The sequence below is a fragment of the Scyliorhinus torazame genome, chromosome 5, assembly GCF_047496885.1.
Source record: "Scyliorhinus torazame isolate Kashiwa2021f chromosome 5, sScyTor2.1, whole genome shotgun sequence".
Taxonomy (NCBI): domain Eukaryota; kingdom Metazoa; phylum Chordata; class Chondrichthyes; order Carcharhiniformes; family Scyliorhinidae; genus Scyliorhinus; species Scyliorhinus torazame.
Genome location: NC_092711.1, coordinates 71,951,368 through 71,975,139, shown reverse-complemented (window position 1 = coordinate 71,975,139; position 23,772 = coordinate 71,951,368). Strand labels below are relative to the sequence as shown.

The window sequence follows — 23,772 nt, the reverse complement described above, 5'->3', positions numbered from 1 at the left end:
ATCAACCGGCCAACCTTCGGGACCCAACCCGGCCGACCTTGACGACCCATGCCGGCCGACCTTCGCGACCCACCATTTTCCCTTACCTTGTTTGCAGCTGACAAAAGGGAGGAATCGCAATCGCGTCAAGCCCGTGATGTCAATGTTCAGGGGGTGTGACCTACTCTCTGCCTCCCTTCAGACATGAAGAATACATAGAATTTAAAAAAAAAATCTTCTGCATCTTTGATTGCGCAAATTCGCTGGCAACAGACGGCTTTTTTTTTTACAAGTTCGGGGCGGGGGGGGGGTTATTTGATAAGGTTTCACAGGAAAAAAATGCAGAAACTGAAAATGTTTTCATCCTCTAGAAATTGGAGTTATCACATTTCGCCCAAACATTACAATTAAATATTAAAAAATAAAAGACACTTAAAAATCAATCAATTAATTGATAAAGCTTCCAAATACAACCTGCAGGCACTTGGAATGTTTAAAATCAAGATTAAAAACGCTGACATTCTTGGTTGAAGTTACAGCTGCGGTGAAACCATCGTTGGATCATTCGCCATTCTTGGAGAAAGAGACTTCCACTTCATCATGTAGCCACTTCCAGAATACAAAATGGACACTCGCAAAGAACATAGGGAACTGTGGACAATACTAGAAAACAAGTAGACACAGAGCCTGAATGCATATTTGGGAAACAGCTCCCAGACGGGATTGAAACTATGGGTCGATTAGCATATTGTTGGCCCATCTCCGGGAAACAAAGGAATGACACTCAGGTAACCGATACTATTACAGACATCCTGGTGCCAGTTCCCCAACCAAAAAGCACAAACAAAGCAAGGCCAACAGCCACCTAAGACACGCCCAGCCATCAGGGCACCCACCAATTCATTTGTCAAGATCGATAACAGTGATCGATAAGCGGCGCAATTAATTGGGACTAAGTTTAAGGCCCGCCTAAAAGCGCGCAAAGCCCCTCCAAGTACAAGACCAGAAGATATAGGAGTGGCAGTAAAGCCATTCGGCCCATCAAGTCCACTCCACCATTCAATCATGGCTGATTTCAACTCCATTTACCCGCTCTCTCTCCATAGCCCTTAATTCCTTGAGAAATCAAGAATTTATTAACTTCTGTCTTAAAAACACTCAACGTCCCGGCCTCCACCGCCCTCTGTGGCAATGAATTCCACAGACCCACCACTCTCTGGCTGAAGAAATTTCTCCTCATCTCTGTTCTAAAGTGACTCCCTTTTATTCTAAGGCTGTGCCCCCGGGTCCTAGTCTCCCCTGCTAATGGAAACAACTTCCCTACATCCACCCTATCGAAGCCATTCATTATCTTGTAAGTATCTATTAGATCTCCCCTCAACCTCCTAAACTCCAATTAATATAATCCCAGGATCCTCAGACGTTCATCGTATGTTAGGCTTACCATTCCTGGGATCATCCGTGTGAATCTCCGCTGGACCCGCTCCAGTGCCAGTATGTCCTTCCTGAGGTGTGGGGCCCAAAATTGCTCACAGTATTCTAAATGGGGCCTAAACAATGCTTTATAAAGCTTCAGAAGTACATCCCTGCTTTTGTATTCCAAGCCTCTTGAGATGAAAGACAACATTGCATTTGCTTTCTTAATTACAGTCTCAACCTGCAAGTTTACCTTTAGAGAATCCTGGACCAGGACTCCCAAATCCCTTTGTACTTCAGCATTATGAATTTTGTCACCGTTTAGAAAATAGCCCATGACTCTATTCTTTTTTCCAAAGTGCAAGACCTCGCACTTGCCCACGTTGAATTTCATCAGCCATTTCTTGGACCACTCTCCTAAACTGTCTAAATCTTTCTGCAGCCTCCCCACCTCCTCCATACTACCTGCCCCTCCACCTATCGTTGTATCATCGGCAAACTTAGCCAGAATGTCCCCAGTCCCGTCACCTAGATCGTTAATATATAAAGAGAACAGCTGTGGCCCCAACACTGAACCCTGCGGGACACCACTCGTCACCGGTTGCCATTCCGAAAAAGAACCTTTTATCCCAACTCTCTGCCTTCTGCCTGACAGCCAATCGTCAATCCATGTTAGTACCTTGCCTCGAATACCAAGGGCCCTTATTTTACTCAGCAGTCTCCCGTGAGGCACCTTATCAAAGACCTTTTGGAAGTCAAGATAGATAACATCCATTGGCTCTCCTTGGTCTAACCTATTTGTTATCTCTTCAAAGAACTCTAACAGGTTTATCAGGCACGACCTCCCCTTACTAAATCCATGCTGACTTGTCCTAATCTGACCCTGCACTTCCAAGAATTTAGAAATGTCATCCTTAACAATGGATTCTAGAATCTTGCCAACAACCGAGGTTAGGCTAATTGGCCTATCATTTTCCATCTTTTTCCTTGTTCCCTTCTTGAATAGGGGGGTTACAACAGCGATTTTCCAATCCTCTGAGACTTTCCCTGACTCCAGTGACTTTTGAAAGATCATAACTAACGCCTCCACTATTTCTTCAGCTATCTGCTTTAGAACTCTAGGATGTAGCCCACTCTCCTAAACTGTCTAAATCTTTCTGCAGCCTCCCCACCTCCTCCATACTACCTGCCCCTCCACCTATCTTTGTATCATTGGCAAACTTAGCCAGAATGCCCCCAGTCCCGTCATCTAGATCGTTAATATATAAAGAGAACAGCTGTGGCCCCAACACTGAACCCTGCAGGACACCACTCGTCACCGGTTGCCATTCCGAAAAAGAACCTTTTATCCCAACTCTCTGCCTGACAGCCAATCGTCAATCCATGTTAGTACCTTGCCTCGAATACCATGGGCCCTTATTTTACTCAGCAGTCTCCCGTGAGGCACCTTATCAAAGGCCTTTTGGAAGTCAAGATAGATAACATAGGTAAGTGTTTTTAAAGGAAAAACTTACCTCCCAGAAATCACTTGCGCACCGCTCCCGCCGAAGTCCCAAGGCCTGCTCCTGTGAAGGTAAGTGTTTTTAAAGGAAAACTTACCTCCCAGAAATCACTTGCGCACCGCTCCCGCCGAAATCCCAAGGCCTGCTCCTGTGAAGGTAAGTGTTTTTAAAGGAAAAACTTACCTCCCAGAAATCACTTGCACATCGCTCCCGCCGAAATCCAAAGGCCTGCTCCTGTGAGGGTAAGTGTTTTAAAGGAAAAACTTACCTCCCATAAATCACTTGCGCACCGCTCCCGCCGAACCCCCACGAGAGAATCGCTCTCTTTGAATTGGCTCTCGAAGCGGAGAGACCCTTCCACCAGCATCACCAGAAGCAACTCAGTTCAAGGTCAACGCTCGCTATCAGACGGACGACCTTAGCTGTTCTCCTGTATACCTTCGAACCCAACAGCCTCAGATCCGAACAACAGCCATTGTTCCTCTGACTAAGTGGGCACCCGAAGTTAAGTATAGGCGTTAGCATTAGAGATAGTTTAGTTGGTAGTACTGTTGTGCATGAGTAGATCTTACTGTGCGTGTAAATAAATTATTAAAAGTCGGCTGCTGCGGCTGTTGCACACGGATTTGCGTGTTTGGGAGCGCCGTGACGGATGGCTCCGCGGCCCTCACGACACCTGCCCACAACCCACCCGCAGGTCGCGCCCCCGACTTTGAAAATGCCTGTGTTAAGGAGACGGGTGGGGGAGTTGGAAACACTTTGTGGAACCGTGAACCTTCACATAATTTTTTTTCTCCCAATTAAGGAGCGATTTACCGTGGTTCCAGGTTGGGCTCAAATCATCAATGAGGACTCTGATCCTGGCAAGGAAGGAAACCCTGGCAGGTGGGCGGGGAAAATTCACTAACACCCGCTGGAGGCCCCAAATCCTCAATAAGACCCATTGATTTTATTGTCAGTCTGCAGACAGGAGAACTGAACCCAGGCAGAGGAGAGGGAGGGAGAAAACTGCGAGTGAGGAAAGAGATGGGGAGATGGGTTTGGATTTCAGCCCAGGGAGGAGGGAGAGTGTGTGGGACGTGGCAAAATGTTCCAGAGAAACTAGAATTGTCTGTTCAGAATTTCTATCCTGGACTGACAGTGATGGCTGTAATTTTTTATTTTAAATTATTACAAAATTCTTATTACCCCAATTAAAGAGTAATTTTAGCGTGGCCAATTCACCTACCTTGCACATCTTTTTGGATTGTGGGGGTGAGACCCGCGCAGACATGGGGAGACTGTGCAAACTCCATACGGATAGTGAGCCAGGGCCGGGATCTAACCCGGGTCCTCGGTTAACCACTGCCCCTAGTGATGACTTTTGTAAACTCCTTTTACAGGATATTACAAGTGGAGGATTTACAGATGGAAACTCAAATCAAACTTCACCTCAAGATTTAACAGAGTCACTCCATTCATCAGGACCTGAATATCATTGGCCTGTGAATGTGGAAGAAGAAATGTTTGTCTGTTCTGTCTGTAGGAAAAGATTTTCAAGATCAGTGTGACTGCAAAAATACCCGATACACACGCGACTCGAGTGAGTGTTCCAGTGAACTGACTGTGGAAAGAGCTTTAACCAGTCACACAGTCTGAAAAAACATTACACCATTCACAGCGGGGAGAGACCGTACACATGCTCTCTGTGGGGACAAGACATAAACTGATCGTCAACGTGGAGAGGGACAAGGACACCAGCAGCTTGCTGAAACCATGGAAATGTGGGGACTGTAGGAAGGGATTCAGATCCCCATGTGAGCTGGGGACTCATCACCGTAGTCACACCGGCGACAGACCATTCACCTGTTCTAAGTGTGGGAAGGGATTCACTCAGTTATCCGAGTGAGGATTCACCAAGATGTGGGAGCCGGCTGGTGAGGAAGCTTCAGGCTGCTCTGTGTAAGATAGGAGTTTGATTCGGGATGGTATACCCGCAAAGCTGCAGCTCGCATTGGACTTCCATTTTGAGACACTGGAGGAGGAGAACATCGTAAAACATGGACTGGAGTCCAGTTATCTGTATTGGACAAGATCTACGTTTCCTATGCGATGGGATGGGTGTTGTGATTTCCTCTATATAGTTTTGATATTTTCTGATAAAATCTGTTTTTCTGTTTGGGGTGAAGGGAGATTTTCTTTATGAAGCACAATGTAGACATATAGGGGGTGGGAGGGAGACGGGTTAGCTACCTGATGACTAAAGAACTGTTTTTGTTTTACTCTGAGTGTATGGGTACGTGTGTGGCAGCCATCTTGGGTGGACTCTTGGCCTGTACAAAAGATAAAGAAAAGCTGTTCAATAGCAGATTATAAAAGGATTATGGGACACAGATTTATGATTGTGAGCAAGATCTACAGGGGAGGTTTTACACAGTGAGTGGTAATGATCTGAACTCAATGTTTACACACAAAGGTCGATAATCTCCAGGTCCGAATGGTGCTGTCAGAATTTGATGTAAGGATTGGTTGTGAGTTTCCTGTCTGCAAACCCCTTTCTAAGCCCCTCTGAAAGAAGTTTACAAAGGCATCACTGTCAGTCCAGAAATGAAATTCAGGAAAGATAAATATTTCTCCTGGTTTGAGTTTGCGGTGTGTAAATCCTCCCCTACTAATCCCCTGTAAAAGGAGTTTCCAACATTAATCACTGTCAGACCAGGATAGAAATTCACAACATTCTCCCCTCCTGCTTCCTGGTCCAGGATGACCGCTCACCCCCCCCGCCCCCGCTGCACACTGTCCCTCTTGTCCTCAGCAGTCCCTTGATTGGAGGGTGTTGTCTACTCAGGGTTGGGAGTTTCTGCCTTGGGTCTTCATGTGACTGAACAGAGCTGCAGAGCTTTGGACACATGGGACAGAAGGTCCAATGAATCTTAGAATTTACAGTGCAGAAGGAGGCCATTCGGCCCATCGAGTCTGCACCGGCCCTTGGAAAGAGCACTCCATTTAAATACACACTTCCCAACCTATCCCCTCAACCCAGTAACCCCACCCAAACCATTTTGACATTAAGGGCAATTTAGCATGGCCACTCCACCTAACCTGCACATCTTTGGACTGTGGGAGGAAACCGGAGCACCCGGAGGAAACACACGGAGACAGTGAAATGAGAGTGAAATCCAGAGAGCAGGATTGGCTTCCTTTTCTTTCCACCTCTACCACCGCTTTGCATCATCAATAAGACATTGGGACTCAAAGACTAATCCAGTTTGATGGACAGGTTGTCTCCATTCTGAACAATGGGGAACAAGCTCCTCCCACTCATTGAAACATCGCCCCGACAAAGATGACAATCGCGCATGCGCCCTGATGCACATCCAATAAAGATGGCGGTCGTTACCCCGAGCCGAATTTGAGGAGCTGCAGCCCCGCTCGGTACAAACTGGGTCCCGTCAATATTTCCGCGGGTTGCGGCTTACAACAGCTTTATACAACGTTTTCGCCCACCGCCGCGATCTCTCGCTCCCTACATGTTGTTAAACGCCACTTACCAATTTCGGATCTCAAGAAGACGCCCTTCTGCTTTGTCATTACCCACACTGCGCATGCTTCAATCACAGCGGACCCCGCCCCTCAATCTTTCCGATTGTTTGGAGGACCAGCCGCTCCCGGTCGGTCCTCCAGACCCGCCGCCCTCTTCCTATTGGTCGGGAGCTGCCGTCAATCACCCGGACATTGTGACGGTTACAGATCGTGAGAGCGGCCACAGGCTCAGGCTGATTCGCTGATTGTCCAATAATAACAGTGAGAGTCTCAGTGGGACAATCAGACAATAATAGTGGAGATGGGCCCAGAGGAGAAACAGCAAAGGATTCACTCACTTTGAGTGTAACAAACACAGTGCCTGTTCCCATAATAAGAGTCAGGCTGCAGTGTGTGAGTGAACACATCATTGGATCCAATGTAGAATCATGGAATCCCCTCAGTGCAGAAGGAGGCCATTCGGCCCAGTGAGTCTGTAGCAACCCCCTGAAAGCGCAACTAACCTTAGCGAATTCCCCACCCTATCCCCACAACTCCTCCCAATGACAATTTAACACAGCCAATCCATGTAACCTGCACATCTGTGGACTGTGGGAGAAAACCAGAGCATCCGGAGGAAATCTATGCAGACACAAAGAATGTACAAACTCCACATAGAGAGTGACCCAAGATCAGAATGAATCATAGAATCTACAGTGCAGAAGGAGACCATTCGGCCCATCGAGTCTGCACCGGCATTACCTGATCTGGCCAACTCACTGAAATGTGGTTAATTCTGAATTGCCTAGCAAGCCACTCAGTTTAAGGTCAATTAGGAATGGGCAACCCAGCTGGTTTGCCCATGACACTCACATCCCATAAAGAATAGAGAAAATCAAAGGGCTGTTTCCAGTGCCGGTTTCAAAGGAATCAGTACTGGCCCTTCACTCCTGGTTTACATCATTGATTTGAGAGTAAATGTGGGAACATGAATAAGATGTTTACCTGTGACACAAAAATGGTTAAACACTTGATAGTGAGGAAGAAAGCTGGAGGGAAAACAAGGCAAAGGATTACATGATAAATGGCAGGACAGGACTAGTTAGGCCAGAGCTAGATTCCTGTACACAGGAAGATTGCACTCGAGAGAGTAGAACAAAGAAAAGTACAGAACAGGAACAGGCCCTTCGGCCCGCCAAGCCTGTGCCTGTCCGTCTAAACTAAAATCTTCTACACTTCCTGGATCCGTATCCCTCTCTTCCCATCCTATTCATGTATTTGTCAAGATGCCCCTTAAATATCCCTGCTTCCACCACCTCCTCCGGCAGCGAGTTCCAGGCACCCAATACCCTCTGTGTAAAAAAAACTTGCCTCGTACATCTCCTCTAAACCTTGCCCCTCGCACCTTAAACCTGTGCCCCCTAGTAATTGACTCCTCTACCCTGGGAAAAAGCCTCTGACTATCCACTCTGTCTATGCCCCTCATAATTTTGTAGACCTCTATCAGGTCTCCCCTCAACCTCCATCATTCCAGTGAGAACAAACCGAGTTTATTCAACCGCTCCTCATAGCTAATGTTCTCCACACCAGGCAGCATCCTGGTAAATCTCTTCTGCACCCTCTCTAAAGCTTCCACTTCCTTCTGGTAGTGTGGCGACCAGAATTGAACACTATACTCCAAGTGTAGCCTAAATAAGGTTCTATACAGCTGCAACATGATTTGCCAATTCCTATACTCAATGCCCCGGCCAATGAAGGCAGTACAGAGGGGATTTACGAACATCAGCCAGAAATTGACAATGTTTGCTCTGAGGAAAGTTTGGATAAACTGGGGCTGTTTTCTTTGGAACAGAAAAGACTGAAGAGAGACCACAATGAAATTATGAAAAGCAGCCTGGCTAGCTCAGTCGGCAGAGCATGGGAGTCTTAATCCCAGGGCCGTGGGTTCAAGACCCATTCTGCGCGCTTCAGCTTCTTTAATCGGAGAACATGGAGCGGAACTGTTTTATGGGTGGCACAGTAGCACAGTGGTTAGCACTGATGCTTCACAGCACCAGGATCCCGGGATTCAATTCCCACTTGGGACACTATGTGCGGAGCCTGCACGTTCACCAGTGTCTGTATGGGTTTCCTGCCACAAGTCCCAAAAGACGTGCTTGTTAGGTGAATTGGACATTCTGAATTCTCCCTCTGCGTACCCGAATAGGTGCCAGAGTGTTACTACTAGGGGATTTTCACAGTAACTTAATTGCCGTGATAATGTAAGCCTACTTGTGACAATAATAAAGATTATTCTAAATGTATAAAATTCTGGGGGATCATGGTGGCACAGTGACTCTGTGCCTGTGTGCTGGGGACCCGGGTTTGATCCTGGCCCCGGGTCACAGTCTGTAAGGTGTTTGCACATTCTCCTATTGTCTGTGTGGGTTTCACCCCCACAACCCAAATTTGGGGCAGCACGGTAGCATTGTGGATAGCACAATTGCTTCACAGCTCCAGGGTCCCAGGTTCGATTCCGGATTGGGTCACTGTCTGTGCGGAGTCTGCACATCCTCCCGGTGTGTGCGTGGGTTTCCTCCGGGTGCTCCGGTTTCCTCCCACAGTCCAAAGATGTGCAGGTTAGGTGGATTGGCCATGTCAAATTGCCCTTAGTGTTGGGTGGGGTTACTGGGTTATGGGGATAGGGTGGAGGTGTTGACCTTGGGTAGGGTGCTCTTTCCAAGAGCCGGTGCAGACTCGATGGGCCGAATGGCCTCCTTCTGCACTGTAAATTCTATGACTATGTACAGGGTAGGTGGCTTGGCCAAATTAAATTGCCCCTTAATTGGAAAAATATATAAATTTATATATTTTTAAATTTCTGAGGGATCTAAATAGATTGGATAGGAAGGTCCAATTCCCTTTGGTTGAGGGATACATATAAAAGGGGGCCGAGATTTAGGGAAGGACTAGGAGGTTTAGAGGGTGGTGAGTATCTGTGACATGCTGCCGGAAATGATGGCAGAACCCCTCATAACATTTATAAAGTATTCAGATAGACATTTGAATTGATGTAACTTAAAAAGCTACATACCACAATCTGGAAATTGAGATTAGGCTGACTACCTATTTTGTAGCCACGATGAGCTGAATGAAATGCAATAGGAACAACAAACTTTAATAAAATCCGGGATAGTAACTCACTACTAACAAGGTCAGCATTTGCCCAGTTTAGCTGCCAAGTATGCTAATGCGGTCATTTTAAAATTTACCTGCATACATAAGAGTACAACAGCAAATTATTTAACTTCTCCAATGTGATCGGTGTAATTAGTCTCAAATTTAACCTGCAATGGTCATTATAAGTTTCCCAGTCACTCTGATATCTGAAATCTTTATCCACGGACAGAACAGACAAACCATTTTACCTCCCAATGATATTCAGGTCCTAATGAATCGAGTAAGTCTGTCAGATGATGATGTGATGTTTGGTTTGAAGTTCCCGTTGGTAAATCCTCCACTTCCTGAAGGAGTTTCCAAAGGACTTTCAGTCCAGGAGAGAAATTCACAAGATTCTCTCTTCCGGCTTCCGGGTCCAGGACGGCCGCACATGCGCCCTGCAGTACCTGAGAAAGAGGCCGCCGCGCAGGCGCCCTGCTGCACCTGAGACAGGTGGCGGCCGCGCAGGCGCCCTGCGGCATATCGACCCCGAAATAGATGACAGTCGTCAACAGGGACCGTTCAGAGAGAAAAACACCGATGCGGCCGCCCCATTCGGTACAAACACCGAACTGTATCAAACGTGCCTGAACCAATTTATCACCCCTAGGAACGTAACGGAATAATGGCGGATAAGCCTACCAGGAATGCCGGGCGAGAATGAATACGCCCTATCTCCATCACAGGAGCCAGAACGCGCAGGCGTCCGAATGTCCCGCCCCCGGAAGTCGCCTCTCTGTGGAGCATGCGCGGTGCTGCTCCGGGCTGAGCGCAGCCGCAGTGAGAGTGAGTGCGGCTCCCACAGGCTGAATGAGATCCGCAGCGAGCGGGGACAATGGTGAGAACCCAAACCCCCCAATAAGACCCATTGGTTTGATTGTCAGTCTGCAGACAGGAGCTGGAGAACTGAACCCAGGCAGAGGAGAGGGAGGGAGAAAAGCAAAGAGATGGTGAGATGGGTTTGGATTTCAGCCCAGGGAGAGTGTGTGGGACGGGGATTTACAGCTTTAGGGGACCAAAAGAGAGAAACTAGAATTGTCAGTTCAGAATTTCTACCCTGGATTGACAGCGATGGCTTTTGTAAACTCCTTTTACAGGATATTGGAAGTGGAGGATTGGCCGACAGAAAACTCAAACCAAATATCACATCGAAATCTGACAGTCACTCAATTGATTAAGAGCTCAATATCTTCATTCTTTGAATTTGGAAGGAGAAGTGTTTGTTCTGTTTCAGCAGTGTGACTGCAAAAGCACCGAGACCCACCCCCAATGAGAGTTTTCCAGTCCACTGACTGTGGAGAGAGTGTTAACCAGTCACACAGCCTCAAAAAAAGTATCATATTCACTGCAGGGAGAAATTAAACGCTTGTTTGTGTGTGGACAAAGCTTCAACCGGGAGAGACATAAAGACCCCTCACCATGGAAAAATTGTGGAAATGTGCAGACTGTGGGAAGGGATTCAGTTACGATTTTTCACAGTGCTCAGCAAAGGTTTATACCAACAAATAGGAAGGACGGTAGAAGGAGGGAAAATTGACCGTGGATATCTAAGGAAATAAGGGAGAGTATCAAATTGAAGGAAAAAGCATACAAAGTAGCAACGATTAGTGGGAGACTAGAGGTCTCGGAAATCTTTAGGGGGCAACAGAAAGCTACTAAAAAAGCTATAAAGAAGAGTAAGATAGATTATGAGAGTAAACTTGCTCAGAATATAAAAACAGATAGTAAAAGTTTCTACAAATATATAAAACAAAAAAGAGTGGCTAAGGTAAATATTGGTCCTTTAGAGGATGAGAAGGGAGATTTAATAATGGGGGATGAGGAAATGGCTGAATAACTGAACAGGTTTTTTGGGCGGTCTTCACAGAGGTAGAGATGGGCAAGCTAATGGGACTAAAGGTAGACAAGTCTCCTGGCCCTGATGGAATGCATCCCAGAGTGCTAAAAGAGATGGCTAGGGAAATTCCAAATGCACTAGTGATAATTTACCAAAATTCACTAGACTCTGGGGTGGTCCCGGCGGATTGGAAATTAGCAAACGTGACACCACTGTTTAAAAAAGGAGGTAGGCAGAAAGCGTGTAATTATAGGCTAGTGAACTTAACTTCGGTAGTAGGGAAGATGCTGGAATCTATCATCAAGGAAGAAATAGCGAGGCATCTGGATGGAAATTGTCCCATTGGACAGATGCAGCATGGGTTCATAAATGGCAGGTCGTGCCTAACTAATTTAGTGGAATTTTTTGAGGACATTAGCAGTGCGGTAGATAACGGGGAGCCAATGGATGTGGTATATCTGGATTTCCAGAAAGTCTTTGACAAGGTGCCACACAAAAGGTTGCTGCATAAGATAAAGATGCATGGCATTCAGGGAAAAGTAGTAGCATGGATAGAGGATTGGTTAATTAATAGAAAGCAAAGAGTGGGGATTAATGGGTGTTTCTCTGGTTGGCAATCAGTAGCGAGTGGTGCCGCTCAGGGATCAGTGTTGGGCCCACAATTGTTCACAATTTACATAGATGATTTGGAGTTGGGGACCAAGGGCAATGTGTCCAAGTTTGCAGACGACACGAAGATGAGTGGTAAAGCAAAAAGTGCAGAGGATACTGGGAAGTCTGCAGAGGGATTTGGATAGGCTAAGTGAATGGGATAGGGTCTGGCAGATGGAATACAATGTTGACAAATGTGAGGTTATCCATTTTGGTAGGAATAACAGCAAAAGGGATTATTATTTAAATGATAAAATATTAAAACATGCTGCTGTGCAGAGACCTGGGTGTGCTAGTGCATGAGTCGCAAAAGGTTGGTTTACAAGTGCAACAGGTGATTAAGAAGGCAAATGGAATTTTGTCCTTCATTGCTAGAGGGATGGAGTTTAAGACTAGGGAGGTTATGCTGCAATTATATAAGGTGTTAGTGAGGCCACACCTGGAGTATTGTGTTCAGTTTTGGTCTCCTTACTTGAGAAAGGATGTACTGGCACTGGAGGGTGTGCAGAGGAGATTCACTAGGTTAATCCCAGAGCTGAAGGGGTTGGTTTACGAGGAGAGTTTGAGTAGACTGGGACTGTACTCATTGGAATTTAGAAGGATGAGGGGGGATCTTATAGAAACATATAAAATTATGAAGGGAATAGATAGGATAGATGCGGGCAGGTTGTTTCCACTGGCGGGTGAAAGCAGAACTAGGGTGCATAGCCTCAAAATAAAGGGAAGTAGATTTAGGACTGAGTTTAGGAGGAACTTCTTCACCCAAAGGGTTGTGAATCTATGGAATTCCTTTCCCAGTGAAGCAGTAGAGGCTCCTTCAGTAAATGTTTTTAAGATAAAGATAGATAGTTTTTTGAAGAATAAAGGGATTAAGGGTTATGGTGTTCGGGCCAGAATGTGGAGCTGAGTCCACTAAAGATCTGCCATGATCTCATTGAATGGTGGAGCAGGCTCGAGGGGCCAGATGGCCTACTCCTGCTCCTAGTTCTTATGTTCTTATGTACCCATCACAACTGGAAGTTCATCGTCGCAGTCACACTGGGATGAAACCGTTTGTCTGCTCCATTTGTGGGAAGGAATTCACCCATTCATTCAACCTTCTGACACACCAGCGAGTTCACACTGAGGAGAGGCCATTCACCTGCCCTGTTTGTGGGAAGGGATTCACTCGGTCATCCCACATTATGACTCATCAACTTGTTCACAATGATAAGAGACCATTTACATGTCCTGACTGTGAGAAGAGTTTTAAATGTACAAAGGATCTGTTGGCCCATCAACGTATTCACACTGGGGAGAGACCATTCTCCTGCTCCCTGTGTGGGAAAGGATTCATTCAGTCATCCCACCTGCAGACACATCAACTTGTTCACTCTGCTAACAACTCTTTTAACTGTCCTGACTATGAGAAGAGCTTTAAAAACAAAAAGGATTTACTAACACACCAATATGCTCACACTGGGGAGAGACCATTCACCTGCTCTGTGTGTGGGAAAGGATTCAGCCGTCCATCTGCCCTACTGAACCACCAGAGAATTCACACTGGGGAGAGGCCATTCACCTGCTCTGAATGTGGGAAGGGATTCACACGTTCTGACACATCAGCAGGTTCACAGTGAGAAGAGGCCATTCACTTGCTCAGTATGTGGGAAGGGATTCACTCGTTCATCCAACCTATTTAATCACCAGCGAGTTCACACTGGGGAGAGGCCATTCACCTGTTCTGTGTGTGGGAAGGGATTCAGCCAGTCATCCAACCTGCTGACACACCAGAGAGTTCACAGTGGCGAGAGGCCGTTCACTTGCTCCATATGTGGGAAGGAATTTTCTCATCTTATCTTCTGGAACATCATCGAGTTCACACTGGGAGCAGCCATTCAACTGCAATGTCTGAGGAAAGAGGTTTACTCACTCATCCCACCTGCTAACACACCAGCGAGTTCACAAGCGACTACAAGGTTTAGATTATACCCTGATTGATGCTGTTAATCATGTCCAGGACTGAATAATGTTCACTCTGACTGCCTTAATCTACTGATGAGGTTTATTATTCTGAATAAATGTGAAATAAATCTGCTTTGTTTGAAACATTGTGCAGATTTTTGTCTTTCCCATCTGAGTGTTGAACATCACCTGTCTTGAGCTCAGAAAGGACAATCTGGGGGAGGATCACACGGCAGGAACAGAACTTCAGCCTGGACACAGTCCTTCATGGTCACACTGAGAGGGATAAATGGCACTTTGGTCTTTCTCATCTCTCTTCACTGTCAGCAAAGTCTCCGTGTGGGTTAACCTTGAGGTGTGTAAGAAATATGTTCCAGCCACTCTCTTCCACATCTCAGAACCCCTAGACACGGAACAGAAGTCTCCTTTACAACTGTGTTCAGAGTCGGGAAGAACAATGGTGAATGCTGGAAATGTAATAATAATAATTGCTTATACATGTAGGCTTCAATGAAGTTACTGTGAAAAGCCCCTAGTCACCACATTCCGGTGCCTGTTCAGGGAGGCCGGTACGGGAATTAAACCCGCGCTGCTAGCCTTGATCCGTATTACAAGAACATAAGAACTAGGAACAGGAGTAGGCCATCTGGCCCCTCGAGCCTGCTCTACCATTTAATGAGATCATGGTTGATCTTTGTGGACTCAGCTCCACTCTCGGGCCCGTACACCATATCCCCGAATCCCTTTATTCTTTAGCAAGGCATCTATCTTTTTCATAAAAATGTTGAAAGAAGGAGCCTCAACTGCTTCAGTGGGAAAGGAATTCCAGAGATTCACAACCCTTTGGGTGAAGAAGTTCCTCCTACACTCCGTCCTAAATCTACTTCCCCTTATTTTGAGGCTATGCCCCCTAGTTCTGCTTTCCCCGACAAGTGGAAACAACCTGCCCGCATCTATCCTATCTATTCCCTTCATAATTTTATATGTTTCAATAAGATCCCCCCGCATCCTTCTAAACTCCAATGAGTACAATCCCAGTCTACTCAACCTCTCGTCATAATCTAATCCCCTCAATTCTGGGATCAACCTAGTGAATCTCCTCTGCACTCCCTCCAGTGCCAATATGTCCTTTCTCAGGTAAGGAGACCAAAACTGAACACAATACTCCAGATGTGGCCTCACCAACACCCTATACAATTGCAGCATAACCTCCCTAGTCTTGAACTCAATCCCTCTAGCAACGAAAGACAAAACTCGATTAGCCTTCTTAATCACCTGTTGCACCTGCACACCAACCTTTTGCGACTCGTGCACCAGCACACCCAGGTCCCTCTGCACAGCAGCATGTTTTAACATCTTACCGTTTAAATAATAATCCATTCTGCTGTTATTCCTCCCAAAATGGATAGCCTCACACTTGGCAACATTGAATTCCATCTGCCAGACCCTAGCCCATTCACCTAACCTATCCAAATCCTTCTGCAGACTTCCGGTATCCTCTGCACTTTTTGCATTCCTACTCATCTTAGTGTCGTCTGCAAACTTTGACACATTGCACTTGGTCCCCAACTCCAAATCGTCTATGTAAATTGTGAACAACTGCGGGCCCAACACTGATCCTTGAGGGATCCCACTAGTTACAGGTTGCCAACCAGAGAAACACCCATTTATCCCCACTCTCTGTTTTCTGTTCGTTAACCAATCCTCTACCCATGCTACCACTTTACCCTCAATGCCATGCATCTTTAGTTTATGCAGCAACCTTTTGTGTGGCACCTTGCCAAAAGCTTTCTGGAAATCCAGATATACCACATCCATTGGCTCCCCGTTATCTACTGCACTGGTAACATCTTCAAAAAATTCTACCAAATTAGTCAGACACGACCTACCCTTTGTGAACCCATGCTGCGTCTGCCCAATGGGACAATTTCCCTCCAAGTGCCCCGCTATTTCCTCCTTAACGATAGATTCCAGCATATTCCCTACAACCGAAGTTAAGCTTACTGGCCTATAATTACCCGCTTTCTGCCGACCACCTTTTTTAAACAGTGGTGTCACGTTTGCTACTTTCCAATCCTCTGGGACCGACCCCAGAGTCTAGTGAATTTTGATAAATTATCACTAGTGCGTTTACAATTTCCCTAGCCATCTCTTTTAACACTCTGGGATGCATCCCATCAGGCCTGCTGTTTAGGCTACTGTGCTGTCAAATCAGTGATTGGTGTAAAGCTGTGATGTTCCTGATTGAATGTAAAGCTGGTTTCAGTTTCCAGGCTGAAAATGCATCGGAATCCGTCTAAAACATTTTATTGTGTTTGCGTGACAGTCACAATGAATTCATTGAATTGAAACCTACTTAAAATAGATTGCTGGAAGTTTGCATTAAAATAGCAGCAGGAGGGCATCACAGGAACCTGGTAACAGCAGGGAGAATTAGACAATAGTTTCATTCCCAGATAAAGAAGGAGCTGCAGCTTGTGTCCAAGAATTTCTAGTTTTATTGATGTGTCTGCCCCTTTAACTGGGAGCTGAACAGTGTCAGAGCCCCGACTGTCCCTTTAAGAATGAGTGATGTGTTCAGCTGAAGATTCCTATTGGCCGTTTTCTGGGTGGACTCCTTATTCTGATCGCTCTCAGTGATCCTCGGGTGTGTGAACCTGCTCTTCTGTCTCTCATTCACTGAACATCTCTGTTCTCTCTCAGATTCTCACTTAACGTCTCTCCGCTCTCACTCACTCGTTTCACATACCTCCAACCATTCTCTATCTTTCTCTCACACACTCACTCCTTTAACCTTTCTATTTCACAGAGCGCCTAAACTCACTAAACGTTTCTCTCTCTCATTATCTCTCTCTGAAGAAGCACCGAACACACTGAACCTCTCCGCTTTCTGAGTGAACATCTCATTTCTGGAGACTCAATCCTTTTTCTCTCTACCTCTCACTTTCTCTCTCTCTGATTGGCCCTGACTCACTTTTAATCTCCTATTTTCTAAAAACCCTCTTTGAGGGAAATTTAATTTTGTATAATGTCCCCTTAATTCTCCCAGTGATAATCCTCAGTCCATCTTCCAATTCAGAGAACATGTTAAAAAATTAAATAACCTCATATTTTAATGTTTAAAATGGGAAGTGAGGTGAATGTAATGCTGAGACCGGCAGCAATCTGTGTGGTTGTTCTTGATGCTGTCAGAGTGAGTTCACCCTCACAGGCAGGAAGACTGTTCACGGTGATAACGTGAAACTGACGCCTTCTGTTTCATTCTCAGGAAACACAATTTCCTGTTTCTCTGCTGCCGGTTCCAAACAGCACATCTGACTTCTGAGCAGAAAATAAATTCAAGGGCCACAAACTGGTGAGAACATCTGTCAGTGCGGCCTATATCTGCCCACAGAGTCAGGGCAGAGTCACACAGATCACATTGTGGTGACATTTACAAATGAGCCGGTTATTTCCGTTCAGAGTCTCCATTCCCGGACAGAACCGGCTGTGTTTGTGGATCAGTCACTGAGTTCCCTCTGCTCTCTGTAGCTGGGAACGGATAACCTGCTCCCTTATATTTTATACCATTCTTTCTGTGTTACTTGTTTCCTCTATTTCTCAGCTTTTATCTCTTGCCACCTCGCCTTTCTGTTTTTTTAAATCTCTCAGTTCTTCTATCAGTCTTTCTTTCTCCTTCCATCTATATTTCACTCCTATTCCTATTTAATTGAGGTGTTCAAAATCATGAAGTGTTTGTGATAGATTGAAGAAGGAAAAAGAGGGAGAAAAACAGAAAATGTTGGAAAAACAGAAAATGTTGGAAAAACTGGGCCATTCTGGCAGCATCGGTACTGAGAGAAGCAGAGTTAACGTTTCGAGTCACTGTGGCTCAGAGCAGGAGAAACCGGGATTGTCCCTCTGAGATCAGGGAAAGTGAAGGGGAGATTTAATAGAGGTGTTTAAAATGAGGAAAGATTTGTGATAGTGTCGATGGGGAGAAACTGTTTCCCAAGAGCAGGAGGGTTTGTAACCAGAGGACACAGAGATTTAAGATATTTTAGAACAGAACCCAAGGAAGTGTTGAGGAGAATTGTTTTTACACAGTGATGTGATGTGATCTAGAATTCACACTGACAGGCTGCAGGAAGCAGATTTAACAGTAAATTTCAAAGGGAATTGGATAAATTCTTGTGGACGGTAAATTGGCAGAGTTATGGTGAATGGGGTTAATTGGACAGTTCACTCACCTTTGTGACATTCTGAATTTTGCTCAAACTGATGTTTTAACATTTGACCTTTTCAATCACAGTGTGTCTCAAAGAGAAGATTAAAACTTTGGTTTTGATGAGCTGTCGGATACATTTCCTGTGTGACTGTGTAACTCGAGAACTATGAGAAGGAACTGAATATTTTCAGCTCCTCTAACAGATGTACCTCGAATATCAGAAATCTCTGGAGTTCCCCATGTCCTCATTGCTGTCCCCTTGGGTATAACAGCTCTCAGTCAGGTGGAGTCAGTCACACGTGTCTCTGTCATGTTTCCATTCCTATTTTATCACACACCTCCCAGTGACACTCACCACAACACAGAAACCTCAAAATATCATTGCTTCCTTACACCTTGTCCTCCTATTACAATTGGATATTTACTGGGCCTTTTGTCTCCATTAATGTCAGCTTACATGCAGGTCAAATGACCTCAGAGGCACTGGAACCAGACTCTGTTTATTGTACCAGACTCCAATCAGCCCAGGACCTGCAATGGTAACATACACCAGAATTGGAATAACAGGCAGGTTATTGCCTAATAAATGGTGCGGCATGGTGACCACCTAGTGCTTAACGCTCGATCATAAATCATAGAATTTACAGTGCAGGAGGAGGCCATTTGGCCCATCGAGTCTGCACAGGCCCATGGAAAGATCACGCTATCTAACCCCACACCTCCACCCTATCCCAGTAACACCATCTAAACGTTTTGGACACTAAGGGCAATTTTGCATGGCCAATCCACCAAACCGGCACAGCTTAGGAATGTGGGAGGAAACTGGAGCTGTCGGAGGAAACCCATGTGGAGAATGTGCAGACTCCGCACAGACATTGACCCAACACGGGAATCGAACCTGGGACCCTGGAGCTGTGAAGCAACTGTGCTAACCACTGTGCTACGATGGAACTGCTGCCTCACAGTGCCAAGGTCCCGGGTTCGATCCTGGCCCTGGGTCTCTGACCGTGTGGAGTTTGTAAATTCTCCCCAAGTCTGTGTGTGTCTCACCCCCACAACCCGAAGATGTGCAGAGTAGGTGGATTGGCCACACTAAATTTCCCTTGGAAAAAAATGAATTGGGTATACTAATTTTTTTTTTTAAGGTTATTGTCTAATGGGGCAGAGTAACACACACCAGAAGCGGATTGCATTATGTGGTCAACAAACCATGACTACTTCACTATTATTTGAAAACCAAATTTAGTTTTGGTTCTCTAGATGCTTACTGTATCATCATTACATTTGATCCAATGATGTTTTCACTCACAAACTGCAGCCTGACTTATTATGGGAACAGACAGTGTTTGTTGCTCTCAAATTGAGTGAATCCTTTGCTCTTCTCCTCTGGGCCCCATCTCCACTATTATTGTTACTGAGACTCTCACTGTTATTATTGGAGAATCAAGGAGCACGGTGGCACAGTGGTTAGCACTGCTGCCTCACGGTGCTGAGGTCCCAGGTCCCATCCTGGCTCTGGATCACTGTCCATGCGGAGTTTGCACATTCTCCCTGTGTTTGCGTGGGTTTTGCCCCACAACCCAAAGATGTGCAGGGTAGGGGGATTGGCCACGTAGTCTAAAGTTATTTTTAAAAACATTATTGGACAATCAGCGAGTCAGCCTGAGCCTGTGGTGGCTGTCACCATCTGGAACTGTCACAATGCCCGGGTGATTGACAGCGGCTCCGGATCAATAGGAAGAGGAGGGGCAGGACTGAAGGCCCGACCGAGAGGGCTGGTCCTCCAACCAATCGGAGTGAATGAGGGGCGGGACCAGCTGATATTGAAGCATGCGCAGTATCAGTAATGGCGATGGGGAGCGGCTTCTTCTTCTTTGCATCCATGATTTGTAAGAGGCGGTTAACAATATGTAGGGTGCGTGAAATCGCGGGGAAGGTCGGAAACGCTGCGTAAGCACATTGTGAGTCATTAAACTCTGAAAAGAGTTTACCGGATCCAGATTGTACTAAACGGGGCTGCAGCCCCTCATTTTCGGCCTGGATTAACGGCCGCCATCTTTATTGGAATGAGTGTGCACCATGGCGCATGCGTGGTCGCCATCTTTGTCGGGGGCAACCTTTCGATGAGTGGGAGGAGCTTGTTGCCCATTGTTCAGAATGCAGCCAACTTATCCATCAAACTGTTATCACCCTTTGAGTCCCAATGTCTGAATGATGGGGCGGTGGATTGATGGAAAGAAAGGGAAATACATCCTCCTCTCCTGATCCCAATACCTGATGGTCTCAACATCTGTGGTTCTGTCCACCCATGGCAAAAACTCAAGACCCTGAGTAGACGTCATCCTCAAATGAGGGACTGCTGATGACGACGAGGGGCAAAGTATAAGCGTGGAGAGGGCAGTACAGTGGTTAGCACTGGGACTACCGCGTTGAGGACCCGGGTTTGAATCTTGGCCCTGGGTCACTGTCCGTATGGAGTTTGCAAATTATCCCTGTGTCTGCGTGGGTTTCACCCTCATGTGTAAGGTTGGTGGATTGACCACACTAAATTGTCCTTTAATTGGAAAAAGTGAATTGGGTACTCTAGTTAGTTAAAAAAAATTATTGGACAATCAGCCTGAGCCTGTGGCGGCTCTCACCATCTGGAACTATCACAATGTCCAGGTGATTGACAGCGGCTCCGGACCAATAAGAAGAGTAGGGGGACTGGAGGACCGACCAAGCACAGCTGGTCCTCCAACCAATCGGAGTGAATGAAGGGAGGGGCCGGGCTGTGATTAAAGCTGCGCGCAGTATGAGTAATTGCCCCTTAATTGGAAATAAATAAATACAAAATAAATAATTGGGTACACTAAGTTTTTTTTAAAAAGTTTAGCGGGAAGCATGAACTGGACTAGGGAGCAGGAGAAGGGAATGTTGGGAATTTCTATCCTAGACTGACAATCATAGAATCCCGACAGTGCATAAGGAGGCCATTCAGCTCATCAAGTCTGCACAGATCCTCTGAAAGAACACCCTACCTAAGCCCCCGCCCTGTTCCCGTAACCCCACCTGACAAACATATCTTTGGACATAAGGGGCAATTTAACACGGCCAATCTACCTTTGGACTGTGGGAGGAAATTGGAGCAGCCCGAAGAAATCAACACAAACAGGGGCAGACAGTGACCCACACAGACTGTGACCCAAAAGGCCGGAATTGAATCCAGGTTCCTGGTGCTGTAAGGCAGCAGTGTTAATCGCTGTGCCACCGTGCCGTCCCACACAATGATGGATTTGAGAAACTCCTTTTACAGGAAGTTAGAAAGGGAGAATTTACGCACGACAAACCCAAACCACAAATTTATTTTCTGAATTCCATTTTTGGATTGACATTTAGGGTTGACCTTTTGTAAATTTCATTTTCAGGGTATTAGAAGAGAATTTACAGACAGGAACCTTGAGCAAACTCTTGCATCACAATGTGACAGCTTCACTTGATTCATCAGGAAGTGCACATTATCGTCCTTTGAACGCAAGTGTTTGCATTTCAGGTCATTACCACTGTGTTTACACACTCTCTCTCACACACACACACACCCTCTCTCTGTCTCTGCCTCTCTCCCAAATGCTCTCCGTCCCACACACACTGTCACTCTCTCCCGCACCCTCTCTCGCTCGCACCCTCACATACTCCCCTTCTCGCCCAACTCCCCCTCTCTCACACACACCCCCTCTCTCACACACACTCTCCCTCTCTCCTCCCAAAGAGGTGATCCAGTTGTTTTTTATGACAACCCAGCAGTTTTCGTGGTCACCTTTTCCCAGTGCCAGCCCCACAAATGTCCAGATTCATTCAGCTCAATTTCACAACCTGTCTTTGTGTTTTGGTGGGTTCTCTCTCACGCCCTATTTTCTGTTTTGAATCAATTTCGCAGAGTATTAGAAGTGAAGGAACTTCAGTCAGGAAATTCAAACTGAACATCACATCAAGATCTACACTCACCAAAACATTTGTAACATAAACATCATGGGAGTTTGAAGATGGAAGGAAGATGCACCGTTCACAGTGGGGAGAAACCGTACTCGTGTTCTGTGTGTGGACAAGGCTTCAGTCGATCATCTGGCCTTTCGAAACATAAATGCAGTCACACCGGGGAAAAACCTGGGATTGTGGGAAGGGATTTGATTATCCGTCCAAGTTGAAAATCCATCAGCGCATTCACACTGGGGAGAGACCGTTCACCTGCTTCGAGTGCGGGAAGGGATTCATACACACATACCACTTGCAGACACACCAACACATTCATGCTGGGGAGAGGCCATTCACCTGTTCGCAGTGTGGGAAAGGATTTGCTCATTCCTCCAATCTGCTGAGACACCAGCGAATTCACACCGGGGAGAGACCATTTAAATGTCCAGACTGTGAGAAGTGTTATAAGAGTTCTTGGGAAATGATGTCCCATCAACGTGTTCACACCGAGGAGGCCGTTCAGGTGCTTTCACTGTGGGACTGGGTACAGGCGATCATCTGACCTCTCTGTACATCAGCGAGTTCGCACTGGGGAGAGACCATTTAAATGTCCAGACTGTGAGAAGTGTTATAAAAGTTCTGGGGAACTGATATCTCATCACCGTGTTCACACTGATGAGAGGCCGTTCAGGCGATCATCTGACCTCACTGTACACTAGCGAGTTCACACTGGAGAGAAACCGTTCACCTGCTCTGAGTGTGGGAGGGGATTCACTCAGTTATCCAACCTGCTGATGCACCAGCAAGTTCACAAGTAACTTCAGTGATTGGAGCTCGCTGTTAATCACATCCTGGACTGGAACATGTTCATTGGGGTCAGTTCCTGCTGATGTTCATAAACTCTAATCCAGTTACAAGGAATTAAATTCTGAATAAAAATCAAGTCAAATCAATTTGAGTTAAACAAAGTGTGTTGTATCTTTTTAATATCGCTAACACAAGTTAGTTCCTTTTGAAGGTCTCCTTCTCCCCATCTCCTCCATCCTCACCTCCAATAACAAGTGTGAGGCGCTCTCACAGCTTCTTTGTCACTAAGGTTAAGACAATCCGATCAGCTGCCTCTGCTGCTTTCCTCCACTAACCTACCGGACGAAACTGTCTCTAAAGCCCATTTTTGTCCAAGTTCTGAACTTCCATCTTTCTCCATTTTCTCTCCCGTCAGAATTCACCTTGTCCATGAGACCCCCGTTCTGCTCGATTGATAATTCCCATAAACTGCTGACATCCCAACTTCTCCATGTGAGCTGATATTGTGAACAGCTCTCACTCTCTGCTGGTACTGTCTCTCTCAGCATTGAATCCACTGTCATCACCCATCCTAAAAAACACTTGTTCCTCCCATCTTTACAAACTACTTCTCCATCTCCAAACTCCCTTTCCTCTCCAGTCCTTGTACTCGGTTTCCCCAAGGATCTACCCTCAGTCCCTCCTATTTCCCATCTACAAGCTGCCACTAGGTGACATCATCCAAAAGCACCGTGTTAGTTTTCACATGTAAACTGACAACACCCAGCTCTGCCTCACCA

At 46.1% G+C, this 23,772-nt stretch overlaps 2 long non-coding RNA genes across 4 annotated transcripts in view; one reads left to right on the top strand and one right to left on the bottom strand.

Moving 5' to 3' along the window:
• LOC140418404 (uncharacterized) overlaps positions 1–23,772 on the bottom strand; it is a 128,285-nt gene that overhangs the window by 4,108 nt on the left and 100,405 nt on the right. The window contains exons 1-2 of one of the 3 annotated variants that reach the window (XR_011945013.1): positions 9,806–9,956; positions 87–175 (exon numbers count right to left, since the gene is read on the bottom strand). This is a non-coding gene — a long non-coding RNA (uncharacterized lncRNA). Of the gene's footprint in view, positions 1–86; positions 176–5,129; positions 5,443–9,805; positions 9,957–23,772 lie in introns of those variants that run through there. The other 2 variants (XR_011945012.1, XR_011945011.1) reach the window with 2 other exon arrangements.
• LOC140418399 (uncharacterized) lies at positions 20,073–23,139 on the top strand. The gene is made up of 2 exons (XR_011945003.1): positions 20,073–20,196; positions 22,152–23,139. It is a non-coding gene; the product is annotated as an uncharacterized lncRNA (long non-coding RNA).